Source organism: Neophocaena asiaeorientalis, unplaced genomic scaffold, assembly GCF_003031525.2.
Source record: "Neophocaena asiaeorientalis asiaeorientalis breed wild unplaced genomic scaffold, Neophocaena_asiaeorientalis_V1.1 scaffold170, whole genome shotgun sequence".
NCBI lineage: Eukaryota > Metazoa > Chordata > Mammalia > Artiodactyla > Phocoenidae > Neophocaena > Neophocaena asiaeorientalis.
In genome coordinates this window covers 1,195,803-1,209,984 of record NW_020172463.1, presented here as the reverse complement: position 1 = coordinate 1,209,984, position 14,182 = coordinate 1,195,803, and the positions used below count along the sequence as shown (strand labels likewise).

The 14,182-nt window shown below is 37.0% G+C and overlaps 1 protein-coding gene across 3 annotated transcripts in view; it reads right to left on the bottom strand.

Moving 5' to 3' along the window:
- The window catches only part of PTPN12 (protein tyrosine phosphatase non-receptor type 12), an 86,198-nt gene that overhangs the window by 70,944 nt on the left and 1,072 nt on the right, over positions 1 to 14,182 (bottom strand). The gene's annotated exons all lie outside the window — the stretch shown is intronic.

The following is a 14,182-nucleotide window of genomic DNA, read 5'->3' as shown; positions in this document are numbered from 1 at the left end:
CCCAACTCCTCAAATTTATCTTTCCTCCTGTATTCCCTATCTCATCACTACCACTTAGTGTCCACATTAGCTCAGATAAATTCTTCCTCACCCTCCCATATCACCAAATCTTGTGAATGCTATCTCAAAACTGCCTTCCAAATCCATCACTTTTCTTCATATTCATTGTCACTGTCTCCAGGCCCTCCTGCTTGAACAGCTCAAATAGCTTTCTAAGCAGTCTCTGCTTGTATCCTTACCTCTCTGCATTTTATTCTCCACACAGCAGCCAAGGTGATCCTGTTAAAATGTAAGTTAACATCATACCTAAGAGTAAAACTCATGTCATTTAGAGTAAAAGCCAAAGTCCTAACAATGACCTACAAGAACCCTGGATAGTTTGCCGTAACTCCCAACACTATTACAAATCTACTACTCTCTTCCTCACCCATTCTGCTCAAGCACACTGGCTTCCTTGATATCCCTTCAATACACTCTTAACTCAAATACTTGGGCACTTAATGCTCTTTCTGTCTGGAATACTCTTCTCCCAGATAACCGCATGGCTCATTCCCTCACTATTTCAAGTCCTGGTTCCATGTTTTAACCACCCTACATAATAATATCCCCTATACCTGTCATATGGTAGACTGATCATATTAATAGCCTGATTTTCAACTCTTCCTATATTAAAACCACATGTGACTTCACAGTTCTTCCGACTTAAAAGGTGTAATTTATCTCCCAACCCCTTGAAGTTGAGGTGGCATTATAACTTGCTTTGGCCAACAGAATGTGAGATCATTTTGGAACATATTTGAAAATATTAGATATGGCATAAACAATATATGGTTTGCAAACAAAACATGGCTTGTAAACAGTATAAAAACTGGCATATAATAAAGCAACAACAGAAAATTAAATGTGTTGGTTAAATATTCATCTTATACTTCTGGTTTAGATTAAATTGCATTTTCCAAAAATACCTTAAGAATAATCTACCAGCCATCACAAGAATGTAGAGAATGAGAAAATATCAATATTTTATTATTCTTTGAAACTCTTAAGCAGCATTAGAATAATTCATGTCACTGTAGTCTACTTTACAAGATTTGCAAGATTCTCTCTTATTTTTAAATATCCAATATTTAATTATATTTCCCTTAAGACCTAAGAGCATGAAAAATAGAAAGTATGCTGCATCTGAGCCAATAATAGAGGAGACTAAAGAGGCAGGTGAAAAACTAGGTATAAATGATGCTTCAACATCAAGGGCAGGAAGGACTTTAAAAAAAAAAGTCAACAGTGCTGAATGCTAAAGAGGCAACAAGAAAGCTACACACTACTACTATAAAGTGTCTACTGGATATGTCCAGGAGATCTAAGGCAACCATAGTAAATGCAATTTCAGCAGAATGGCAGTGCTTGAAATCAGCTTACAGTGGGGGTTAAAGGAATGAAGAGGAGGCCAAGGAAGTAGAGCTAGCCACTGCCCACCTAATTACTCATTCAAGGAAGCTTAGTTTAAGCCTTCATTTTACCATTAATAACAGTTTCTTTAAATCCTTTCACACAAAAAAATTTCTAGCTTTTGAACTATTAAAATATCCATCCTCTTTACTTTTCCATAAAATGAAAAGATCAAAGCATCTGGTATACTGAACATTAAAACAGTGCTTCTTACTTTAATAATTAATCTTCTACTATCTAAGTTATAAAGTAATGAAAAATATTTGTTATTTTGTACAACATCTAATAATGCCAGTGAATGGGTTTAGAGATATTTGAACATATTCAATTTCTTCAAATAGTTGCGAAATCCTATTATTAATACCCACCTACTCTGTGTTCCTCTTTGGCATTTACATATAACCTATTTACAGCACTAGAAGTAAAGAATTACAAACAACTAGGCATAAATTACAGGAAATTTCTAAATTACACAGTGCATCCAGATTTATCTCTAACACCCATTAATGAATCTTAGGCACAAAGAGGCCAATGGACAGAGTAGATAGAGAAACCTAAGAAGACAGAGGTGCACAGGCAAGCAGATACACAGCACAGACAGAGGCACACTGACAACCAGGCAAACACAGTATTACAGCACTTAGGTTTTAGATGATCCGGGAACTACAATTGGATTTATTTTATTAATGCAAAATCTATTGTGAAGAAAATACATTAGTCTTTGAGACAGTGATAAATTTCAGATACATATTCAGAGAGAGAATAAAAAAATGACAATATAATACTTGAATAAAACTGATCTTTAGAATTACACTTCCTTGCAAGAAGGTAATGTTCTGGTTCCATATTTTAACACTGAAAAATTACAACTTAAATCTTAAGTACCATAAATATGCAGCTTATAGATTATCTTAATTTTACAGTTTCTACACAGAAACCTTACAAGTTTGACGTTTAATATGTACTGAATATGTGAAATAATGCTCTGCCAAAGCCAACAGAATGTTCTCTCAACTCACAAGGACTCTTTATGCTTCTTTTTCCCTTCTCTGAAAGAAGGTGGGTGGAGTTTATTTGGGGCTGAAACCTTAAAATAGTTTTAAATTTTTTTGCTGTTTTGCTTCAAAACAAATACACTTTGGGCTACCTGCCTAGTTAGGGGACTATCCCTTTTCTCTTTAAGAAAAGTACCTACCAATCACATCTGAACAAGTTCACCACCTTGGTCAACTCCACACATTTATACTACACAAAACCCATTTCATCGGTGGCAAGTAGATTGATGTGATGTGAATTTCAGGAATGTGAAAGTGAGATAGAGCAATTCTAGTCATAATGAGTTCTTCCCCTAAACTGAGATACAGTGAATGAGATAGGTTAGATCACTGTAAGGGATGCCTTTATTCAATAGCAGGTGCAGCCCCAAGCAGTGAAAGTCAAATACAGACAGCTAAGAGTAAAGCAGGTGCACAGAGAAGCAAAGACAAGTATCCAAGCAGCCCTAGATAGACACAGAAACTGATAAATATGGAGAACCACAGAAAGACAGAGGGGCTGAAATGAAGAGTCACCCAGGTTACAGATGGCTCTCCATTTCTTGGTTCCTGTCCTTAAAGCAACTCAAGGGCAGTATTCTACTGCAATATTTTTTTTTCCACTTAAGCTGGTTTGCAAATAGGCTACAACCAAAAATCTATACCAACAAAGAAGTTTTCTATAATTTTCGATATTTATGCCCCCCTTTTTTTCCTTTATTGACTTTTTCCCTAAAGAATAAGAATGCAACTGTTGGTCTAAGCAACATCATGTCATAGAAGAAGCATCTTACTGTTGTACATCTTGCTTATTTGGGACAAACTCAGCTCTGCCAACTTCTAACCGTAAAACCCGTAACAACCTCCTTAAACAGCTTTCTTGTTCCCTTTAACATCAAAGGGTCTAGGACCTATGAGTAAATCCAGTGTACACAGTGAGGGGAGGTGTCCAGAAAAGCCACATTCTCCACATTTTCACAGCACGGGAGCTAGAACTCCTTTCCTTTCTCACTTTGGTTCTAGCCCCAAATGTGTAGTCTCAAAATCTCTCAGTCATCTCCTAGAAAACTCAAATATGCTGAGGAATCCAAACTAAACAGAGGCTTACCATTATAAATAACTTGCTGAGGTTCTAAAGGCTCTTTTAAATGTAATTTTTTTACAGGGCACTTTTAAAAGAAGCCAATGAAAAACACTGATCTGGCCACTTAAGAACAATATAAACAGAGAGTGTATTACTTTATATATCTGGGATAAGGTAAAAATACCAGATTTAAGAACACTGGGCTTCTGGAACTCCATTATTAAAAGATCCTTCAGGGACTTCCCTGATGGCACAGTGGTTAAGAATCTGCCTGCCAATGCAGGGACACAGGTTTGAGCCCCGGTCCGGGAAGATCCCACATGCCGCGGAGCAATTAAGCCCGTGCGCCACAACTACTGAGCCTGTTCTCTAGAGCCCACGCGCCTAAGCCCGTGCTCCTCAACAAGAGAAGCCACCGCAATGAGAAGCCCGCGCACCACAACAAAGAATAGCCCCCGGAAGGGTAGCCCCTGCTAGCTGCAACTAGAGAAAGCCAGAAAGCCTGCATGAAGCAACGAAGACCCCACGCAGACAAAAAAAAATTTTTTAATAAAAAGATCCTTCATACCAAACAAACCATACACTATAAGAGTGAACAACTATGCCACAATAATGAGACATCAAAACACTCCTCACCAAAACATTCAGGAATGCTGAGGCCAATATTATATTCATCTCAAGCTCAGCATTTAAGCTGCTCTCCCTTTGGGAATCCCCTCCTATTTGTTTGGGAATATGGGCTTTGCTTATTTTTTACACTGCCACCCTGTTCCTCTCATCTAAAACCCACAGTTCTTATCTCTGTGTCTTTGCAAGTGCTGTTTGCTTTCTATCTCTGAAATGCCTTTTATCCTAATCCACATGACAAACTCTTCCTTCAAGAGTCAAGTCAAATGTGGCCTCCATGCTGAAATTGTCCATGTTCTATTCAGGCAGATTTAGGCTCTCCTGCCTCTGTGGTTTAAATCTTGAATACACTTCCCTTAGAGTAATACCAAGTCTTTAACTACTATTGACCACCTTCTATGTACTACATTAGAAGCTTTACATACATATTATCTTGGTCCTTCTAGGTAGGTATTATATTCCCAATTTCCCTAGATAACCTGCTTATAATCATAACAGGGCCAGGACAGAAATTAACTACCTGATGACTCCAAAGCTGATTATCTTTCTACTAGTCTAGAGTTTCTAAGATTTTTGGAACCCAAACCCCTTGATAATCTAACAGCTATGAACCTTCTCCACCCCTCTCCCAATGAGCTTACACACAAAACACTATGTATAATTTGAAAGGGTTCGCAAACCCCCTGAAGCCCATCCACTGCTCCCAGGAAAACTTCTTGCTGCTTCTCACAAGTCTATTCACAGCCAGTAAACTTCTTAAGGGCAACAACTGTCATATTTTCAAATATCAATTCTAAACACAGTACCTAGGGCATAGTGGGTACTCGGTGAACATCTTCTGAATGGTGGATGGTAGGAACCATGGAAGGATGACAGGGCTGCCATTTTTGCATTCCTTCAGAGCCTACAAGGGTAGCTACTCAACTGTTGTTAAATAGCTTTTCAAATGCAGATTGCATCTAAAAACAGTTACTATAGGAAATGTAGATATTAGCATACACCCCAAAGCCTCTGAGATTAACACGATCCACATTCCACATTCTCTAGGAAAAACTTTTGGGGAGCAACTACTTATATCTGCTATAAGCCAGTTCACAGACACTATAATATTATACAAATGGAAACAAGTATCTGTGCTATTTCAGATGGAAGGAGATAACAGTCGAGGTTTGAATGCATGAATCTAAAAAATTTAACTACTACCAGAAATATGAAATGCTGGGAGAGGGGTTCAATTCCTGTTTGGAAGAGACTAGTGGTTTAGAAGAACTGCACGGCTCTGGACTTGCCTTAGCAAGTCTTCAACTCAAATCTAATGAAGGCTTTTTTCCCATGGTATTAAAAATCAAATTTGCACTGGAGAACAAGTGCTTTAAGATAAACTGGGCTAATATATTTATCTCAGAAAGTGAGAGTTAATTACAATTCTTACTTCTGAGTTCTGGGTGAATGTGGTAAAGTCATTCTAAATTTTTAGTGTTTTGATCTTCAAGGTATTTGTCTATAAAATAGAAGGAAAGTTTTCTAAGAAAGGGGAAAAATATGCTCAACAGTACAAACACAGATAAGCAAGATTTCATTCATTCAGTGGGTATGCTCAAGGATGAGAAATAGCTCGTTCCAGAGGAACGAAAGGACACACGCTGCAGAGTACAGGAGTTTAATACTGGAAAGGTATGAGAGACTATGTTAAGAAGGCTCTGGAAGGCCCGGTTAAGAAGTGTAGACTTTATCCTATTGGCCTGTGATTCTAAACCAGGGCAAAAGCTACAAAATAGGCAGCAGGGGGATAGGAGAAAGGGAAATTCGTAAGACAGACATATAATTATAGTTTGAAAAAAAGCAGAGCTTGGGTCTGATGCTTTGAGTTGCCTTAGGCATTTAAAATTCCAATAATTTTAATGGTCATCAAAGGGAGCCTTGAGGGTTTTGTGAACTTATATTTTTCGATGATAAAAATAAAAACATGTTTCCAATACGGTTCTACATAAATGTATTAAAGAAAATTGAACTAGGCAGCAACACGGGAACTCAAACCCACATCTTCTGATTTTATAACCCGTATGCCCTCCATTATCCCACAGATGCCAACACTTGAAAGTGATATTTTAGGAAAGTGAGCATGATATATGGAATGAATCAGATGAGGCAAGAAACTAGAGGCAAGGAGAGAACAACAGCTATTGCTGTAATCACTCCCAAAACACCCACGATTTACAAGATACCACTATTGTTGAAGAGATGTCAGTGACATGTTATCTGGATTTCCTTAATGAAATCTAAAACCAAAAGTTAAAAGTGGACATTTTATTAAAATTACTCATGGTGTGGAGGATATACAAGTAGTTACTTTAAGTGGTTCCCTCAATCCTTATGCATATCAACCAGTGTCCAGAGAAAAATACGCACCGTACTATTTTTCACATTTATGTAGAAGATATTACAATTAATAAAAATGTATTTATTTAAAAGTTTTACTAAATTCAGTCTAATACTTTATCTTTCATTTTCTTTTTTCAGTGGATACTAAAAATAAAACAACATTTGTGCCTGCACACCTGTAGGTAAGAGGAAGAAAAAGCAATTCTCATGCTGGTCTAAGAGACAAGCCCCTTGGACCACCTGAAGAGCCAAACTCTGTTTTACAGCATTAAGCTCGCTACAATTTCTGCTAACGCAATGGCCATTAATGCTTATTAAATGCCAGGCACTATATTAAGCAATGGGGATACAGAGATAGCTAACTAAGTCCCAGTCTGTAGCCTTGGAGGCTTTCAGTCTGGGGAAATCAGAAATGTAAATGTTTATGAATCTAATGAACTGAGTGCTATAGAAACCCAGAAACGTTTACCATACGAACAAAAAATTTTAATCTATCTAAATGTTAATGTCTAACTGTCAGTTTCAATCTTTCAAAAATCTTTTCCAAATTAGATATCAAATATTGAAGGAAAAAAGTTAACAATATTCTAAAATTAAATACAGGAAAACATCCTTGAGAATTAACACTTGAGGTAAATTTTTATTGGGCTATCTCAGTGAGCCATGTCTGGAAAGTTACTTAAAAGTTCACTTCCACTTTTGAAGTTAGTTAAAATATAAATATGTTTGGCTGGACACTCATCAAAGGTAAGAAAATCTTAACTAAACCAGTGGCACTGGGAAAGGACTAAGATTAGCTCAGATGCTACGACTGGAAAATATTTCCTTTCACTCTAGCTTTAAAGACATGTTAGACATACCGCACCATTTATATAAGCTTACTGAGATATTTTAAAAACCTACAAGCCAACCACAAGATAGCACTTCACACCCTCTAAGGTGGTTATAATAAAAAAGACAGACAGTGACAAGTATTGGTGAGGATGTAAAGAAATTGGTGGGAATGGAAAATGTGCATTCTCCTGGTTGAAACGTAAAACATGGAGCAGCTTTGGAGAACACTCTGGCAGTTCCTCAAAATGTTAAACATACTTGTAGGTACATACCCAAGATAATCAAAAACATTGTGCAAAACAAAAACTTGTGTAAAAGGTTCATAGTAGCATTATTCATAAAATAATACAAATATTACATCTTGTGTATTATTATATACAAAATATTCCAAAATGTGAAAACAATGCAAACTGTCTATCAACAAATGGATAAACAAAATATGGTATATCCATACAACAGAAAATTATTCAGTCATAAAAAGGAATGAAGTATTTCTGACCACGCAACAACACTGATGAACCTTGAAAACATTAAGTCAAAGGAGTCAGTCACAGAATACTGATTCCATTTATATGAAATGTCTAGACGAGGCAAATCTATGGAAACAGAAGGTAGAGTAGTGGTTGCCAAGGTCTGCAGGGAACGGGGAGGAAGGGAGAAATGACTGCTAATGGGTATGCGGTTTCTTTTGGGGGCGATAAAAACTGATTGTGATGATGGTTGCACAATTTTGTGAATACACTAAAACCTATTAAATTGTACAACTTAAATGAGTGAATTTTACACTAAGTGAATTATATCTCCATAAAGCTGTTATTAATTTTTAAAACACCTACAAGCCACAATATTGAACAGTTTAACAACGATGAAGTTTTTTTATACTTATCTAGTCCGTGCAGCATGAAGATCTTGCCAGGCTTTCAGTCCTTCCTCCCCTCCTACTTTTTAACAAATCAAATCGTAGCCTTAAATCAAAACTTCAGAGGTCTTATTTAACCAAAAGACAAGTTCTTTTTATCTGTCTTTTAAAATTATACTTAAACAGCAATCATTTCACAAAAAAGAAATAGATAAGGAATGCATATATGAAAAATGTTCCTATCTCATCTTTTTTTTAAAAAGCAGAGGGTGGGAGGGGATCTGTGTCTTCCTCTGGCTTCTGCCATCTCCTTTCAGAATGTTAAAAGTAAATGGAAGAAATTTATACCACTTCGCCTATTTCTTCTTCAACCCACTATAGTCTAGTTTTTTCCCATACCCCAACCCCAAACTGCTTTTTCTAGTCACCAAATCACTCCTACTTGGCAAATAGAATAGGTGCTTTCTCAAGCTCACCTTACAGGTCCTCCCAGAATTACTGTATCAGACTTTGGTGACTACTCCTTTCCTGAAACTCTCCCAGGCTTTTCTGACATCCTCTGGGTTCCCTTCCTTCCTCTTTGACCACACCTTCCCGGGAGCAATCACTAGCACTTCCGTTTAGAAGCTGCTCTTTAAATGCTGATGCTCTTCGACCTAAAGTTGGTCACTCTATAGGCTTGTCTGAATAAGCTCGTTTCACTTTCCTGCTTTCAAATAACTCTTACATGCTTTAATTCTGTCCCGTCAGCTCTCTCATGCTCTACATTTCCACAAGATGTCTCATAGGCACCTCCTTTTAACGTGTCCAAAGCTAAATTCATTCTCTTCGACTTTGAAATTTCTTCCAACCATCTTCTGCTTGGTCTCCTCTGCTTGTTTCTCCTCTCTTCTTCCTTACCCTACCAAACAGTACCTTCCAACTTGAGTGACGGTATACCAAGCTAGAAACTTTGGAGCCATACTACAACATTCCTATCTCCTTCACTACTCACATCTAGTGACTCTTAGTGACCTCTTCCTTTATCCTTATCAGATCCTTTGTACACTCTCTGTTCTACTGTCTTAGTTTAGCTCTGGCCCTCATACCTCACTCCCTATATTTCAACAGCTTCAAAAATGCTCTCCTTCAATCCGGTAATCCATTCTTCATACTACCATCAGAATCAACTTTCTGCAGCACAAATCTGTCAAATGACTGCTTACTTTGCTTAAAATATGCAGCGATCTGCAGAGACCTATAGTACTGATTCTCAGCATTTTACCAGAACCAACCTGAATGATATAAGTGAAGGCTCAAAGTAAAGCAGGCTGGGGTGGTGAGGGGACAACTGGAGGTGGGGAAACACTGCTGCAGTGTTCAAACAGAATGCCTATTTTCTTAACACCTGCCTACTTTCCCTGTAACTCTAAGACCTGTAGTGTGTTACTGTTCAAAATTACTACTACTGATCTATAGTATTCAGCATAGATTCAAGAACCTTCAAAACCTGATCCCTACCTAGGTGTTCATGTTAGCCTTTATCATGCACTATTTCACTGTTTCTCAAAATCTGGTGATGGCCCACCCCCAGACCATTTCAAAGAGTCCACGAGGTCAAAACTCTTTTCCTAACAATACTAAGTTATGCTTCCTCACCTGTAAATATGCAAATGCACAGACTTTAGTACAAGATTTTTTTTTAACACTTTCATTCCCTTTTGGAGTGTACAGCGGAGTTTTCTAGAGGGTACATGACATGTGATACTGTGAAATGTGACAATGCAACAGTGTGAATGCAACAGCTATAAGAATCCAGCTCTCTTCTATTAAGCCAGACATTAAAAAAATTTGCAAAAATATAAAAATAATGCTTCTTCCCACCAATAACTTTTTAAAAAATAATTACTTGTCATAAAATATAGTATACAGGTTAATATGGAATGGTTTTATTATCATTATTTTAAAGTAAATTGTATTTTTAAATATCTTCTAATTTCTAATACAGTAAATAAACAAAAGGTCTTTGGAGTCCTCAGTAATTTTTGAGAGTGTAAAAGACTCTTAAGATCAAAAGGTGTGAGAACTGCTACATTATTTACAGCAGATCATCTACCACTCCCTAAATATGCTCAACTCTGAAACCTCCATCCTTTTGCATGGCGATGCATCCTCCACCACCTGCCTAGTCCCAGCCAGGTCCTAAGGGACCTCAGATGCATTCTGGAGAAACGGGATAGAGAGAACAGGTTTTGAGGTCAAGCAAGATACTTAACTTCTCAGAGTGTGTTCCCTTACCTGTAAAATATAGGTTACATCTACCTCATAAATTGCCGATATGTTAAATAAGACACAGTGTAAAAATATCTGGCGCAGTGTTTAACATATAGTAGGGATGAAAAAATGTTCATTTCCTTTCTACCTAAAATAATTTATAAAATCACAAACACTACTGTAGTAAGATTAAAAACAATACAACAATTATTTAATCATAACAAAGCAAGCACACTGGTTGTTTTGAGCAGTTCCTTCAGGATTACTATTAGTAGAGCAGATGGTTTTATATAATAAATTCCCTGAAATGCATAACTACTACGGTAGTTCTGCAGTTACTTGTGATTGATAAATTCAGATTAATTTAAAATATCAGTTATTGGGACTTCCCTGGTGGTCCAGTGGTAAAGAATCCACCTTGCAATGGAGGGGACGTGGGTTCAATCCCTGGTCAGGCAACTAAGATCCCGCATGCCATGGGACAACTAAGCCCGCCCACCAGAACTACTGAGCTCACACACCTCAGCTAGAGAACCCGGGTGCCACAAACTACAGGGCCCACGTGCCCTGGAACAAGCGTGCCACAACTAGAGAGAAGCCCACGTGCTGCAATGAAGATCCCAACTAAGACCTGACGCAGACAAAAATAAATTTAAAAAGTAAATAATAAATCTTAAAAAAAAAAATCAGTTATTTTAAATAGCATTTTAACATAGGAATGCTTGCTATTACACCTCAGTTTAGCCTTAGAAAAAAATGTCCATAAATCTTCTCCTTCCAGTGTTTCACAAAAAAGTACTATAATTCACACCTCCTCTGCATCCTGTTTTTTAAATACTCTACTAAGTCCACTCATTAAATTTTTGTTTTCATCTCCATAAGTAGAAATAGAACCAGTTTTTAAACTGAAACTGCCATATTTGTAGCTTCACTGTTGTCTTTTATGATTTTTTTTATATACAAGTGTCTAGTGTATAAACTTTAGCCTAATCAGAATAAATTTACTTCTTGTTTCAGTACTTTAATTATACATGATAAAGCTTTAAAAAGCAAAAGAAAATTACTGAAAATGGAAAGCCCAGACATCTCTTTTTCCTTCTGTCTCTAGTTACATGTAACTGACTACATAAATTAGCCATTTGAGAATATAGAGACAGCACAATAATTTGTTAGATGAAGACCCTAAATATTAGTTTCATATTTCAGTCTTGTGAAGTAGGTAGTATTTTTCTTCTTTTAAAGGTGAGAAAACTCAGTTAACTCATTTTCTTTCAAGTGGCCTGCCCAAGGTCAGAAAACTAGCCAATGGCAGAGATGGGAGTAAAACATCTGTCAAACATAAATGTGCACCACCCTACCATACACATTTACTTGTCATGATCACTGTCTCCCATTTCATAAAGAAGACTAAAAATCGAGATAGTTGAGATCACGTTCTGGATCTGCCACAGCTTAGCTATTTGATCATCAACTTGTAAAGTAATCATTTTGGTGCCGTAGTTTACACCACCTCAATACCTTAGTTTTCTCCTCTTTCACAGAATGGGGTGCACAGCAGGCAAAGGCCAAGAACAGACAACTCACAGAATAGTTAACAAGAGGAAAAATTTCTACCCTTACTAGTATCAAGATACTCAAATTAAAACAAGATACCATTTTTCAACCATCAAATTATCAAAGATCCAAGATAATTATTATGAACACTCATACAGTACTGACAGTTGTATAAACTGACAGAACTTCTTCAAAAAGCTATTCATAAACACATATTAAATGTTTATATCCCTTCATCTAGTACTTCCATTACTGGAAGATATCTTATGCAATAATCCAAAATAAAGAAGCTTTATGCATAAGTGTTCACTACAGAATTATGACATATAATAGCAGAAAATAAATGGCCTAAACATTCAACCATAATAAAATAGTTAAGCTAAAAGACAGTGGCTAGGTGAAATATTATATAGCCACCTAAAATCATTTTTACAAATGAAAAACACTTAAATATTAAGCTGGAAAAAAATTTCCAAGAATATTAAATGGTATTGATTATGTAGTATGGTCACAGAGAAGCATTAAAAACATTAACAGAGATAGCCTTTGGGAGATGGGACTACAGGAAGGCTGAGTGGAATAATGGAAAGACCACAGTTGGAATGCCCATTCCACTTTCCTACAGGTAAGGCATTCTTAATTATTACTGTATAATTTCCAAATTTGAAACAATGAACATTATCACTTCATATCTGAATAAGGTTATAATACAGTAGCTAGATTACCCCTAAGGCTCAGTTCTAAGATGCTAAAAATTTTTAAATGCATTTTTAATCCATATCAGAATTTAAGAACAACAGAAGAGTTAGAATCTATCAGGGGATCTCCTATTCTCTTTCCATGGCAGAGGGGACAAAGTTTCCCTCCAGCCTTCTAGTCAAGGGAAAAAGAGGCACCAACTAGCAACCTTAATTACAGCTATTGCTTATCAAGTCACAGAATAAAAAAAGCAAGCACTACAAAAGAACAGCCCTAGTAATCAAATCTCAAGTGTAGAATCCCCTAACTACCCCTAGGTACTATGGAAGAAAAAGGAAACTCATTTAGTCCTGGAGAAATGAAATCTCCAATAGGAATCCCTGACTCATCCCCAAAGCATGAACCCTAAGGCTACTTCCCCTGTACAGGAGTTCAGAGACTGGGCACTTGTCCTGATGGCCTGCATCACCAAACAATGCTCTTTCCTGACAGGATATGCCCATGGATAACAAGATGATTAGCATGCAAAGAATAAGTGGCCAGGGACCACACCACCTCTCCTTCCACAACCAAAATAAGACTGTGTAAGACTAGTTTTAAACATTTAAAATATTCTAAATAAATATTTTCTTCTCTTTTGGCCGAAGAGTAGTAAAAAGGGGACTCTGTCCAATTATTGTGATACCATTCCAAAGATACCAACACATTTAAAATTCTCAATAGTAAAAAGGGAACATGTCTTCTTTTCTTTAACCTTTTCAGATCATAAAGTAATTTTTCAAATACATAGGCTAAATATCAAGAGAAAATCTTTAAAATAAGGCATAAATTACTTAATCAACATTTTCTACACCTTCAAAAGATACTAACAAAACCTAACTCCTAGCCTCCTCTATTATTGGTCTAGGGAGGCGGGAATCACAAAGCTCCAACAACACTGTTACAATATTGTATAAGGTGAAGGGTTAAGAATTTTAACGCTAAAGCTTTACTAGACCGAAGTCTCTTTAAAATGTGAAAAATTATTTCAGCACTAAAAGCCATTTCACCTGCACCTTGTAAACAATTAAACTGTACTTTGAAACAAAAACTAGTCAATGTTTGCTGCTCACTCACTTTTATACACATTAACTGTGTATCCCTTGAACAATCGCGAATTTCAGAGTTAAGTGACTATTCCTGGAGGTGTATCTGGCCCGGGAGCAAAATTTTCCCTAGCTTATTTCCCATTCCCAAACCCCGCCAAGACTAAGGAGCAGCCACTTCCCAAAGTCCCACTTCCTTTTCCATTCCCCAGACCTCCAGGGTTTCCAACGCCCCAGTCTTGCGCAATATCCGTAGGAGCAGCCGCCGCAACCACCGCCTCCTAAGCCGAGAAACAACCCTAAAGGGAACATTGTCCAGCAG